Source organism: Chinchilla lanigera, unplaced genomic scaffold (genome assembly GCF_000276665.1).
Source record: "Chinchilla lanigera isolate Chin_1 unplaced genomic scaffold, ChiLan1.0 scaffold00105, whole genome shotgun sequence".
NCBI classification, from domain to species: domain Eukaryota; kingdom Metazoa; phylum Chordata; class Mammalia; order Rodentia; family Chinchillidae; genus Chinchilla; species Chinchilla lanigera.
The window spans coordinates 5,780,753-5,781,589 of NW_004955506.1; positions in this window are offsets into that span (position 1 = coordinate 5,780,753).

Here is an 837-nt window from a genome sequence, read left to right on the forward strand (position 1 = left end):
AGAAGAAGAAGAAGAAGAAGAAGAAGAAGAAGAAGAAGAAGAAGAAGAAGAAGAAGAAGAAGAAGAAGAGAGAAGAAAGAGGAGGAGGAGGAAGAAGAAGAGGATGAAAGGAGGAAGAAGAGGATGAAGGGGAGGGAGGGAAGGAGACAGAGGCCAGCACATGATTGTAATGCTGACACTCTGGGAGGCTGAGGCAGGAGGTTCCCAAATTCAAGCTAAGCCTGGGAAATTTAGAGATCTAATGAGACCCTATTTCAAAATAAAAGAATAAAAATGGTGTAGGGGTGTGGTGGCACATTCCTGTAATCCTAGCACTTGAGAGGCCAAAGCAGGGGTGCTTTGAGTTTGAGGCCTGCATGAGCTACATAGTGAGTGCAAGGCCAGCCTGGTACATAGTGAGATCCTGCCTCAAAAAAAAGATTAATAATAATAATAATAATAATAATAATAATAATAATGGGGCTGAGGGTGTAGCTTGGTGGTACAGCATTTGCCTAGCATGCATGAGGCCCTAGGTTCTACCCCTAGCCACCCCACCAAATTACAATTTTGTTGTATTTTTCTTTAACTGCATTTCAGAAAATTGAGAAAGACAGAAAAGAATCCCCCCAACCCAAGACTCTCTGCAGTTTTCTGAAAATCTTTTGTACACACTACACATTTTATACTGCTCTACATTTGTGTGTGAGCTGAAGTTGCATTCACAGTAACTTTGCATGATTTACTAAAGTAATATGTGGTCATTATAGGAATCTGGGGGAAGGAAAAGCAACAGGGAGGATCCAGGAAGCAGACACCAGAATCAGAAGCTGGAGAAACTGGCTGGGCTTGAATGCT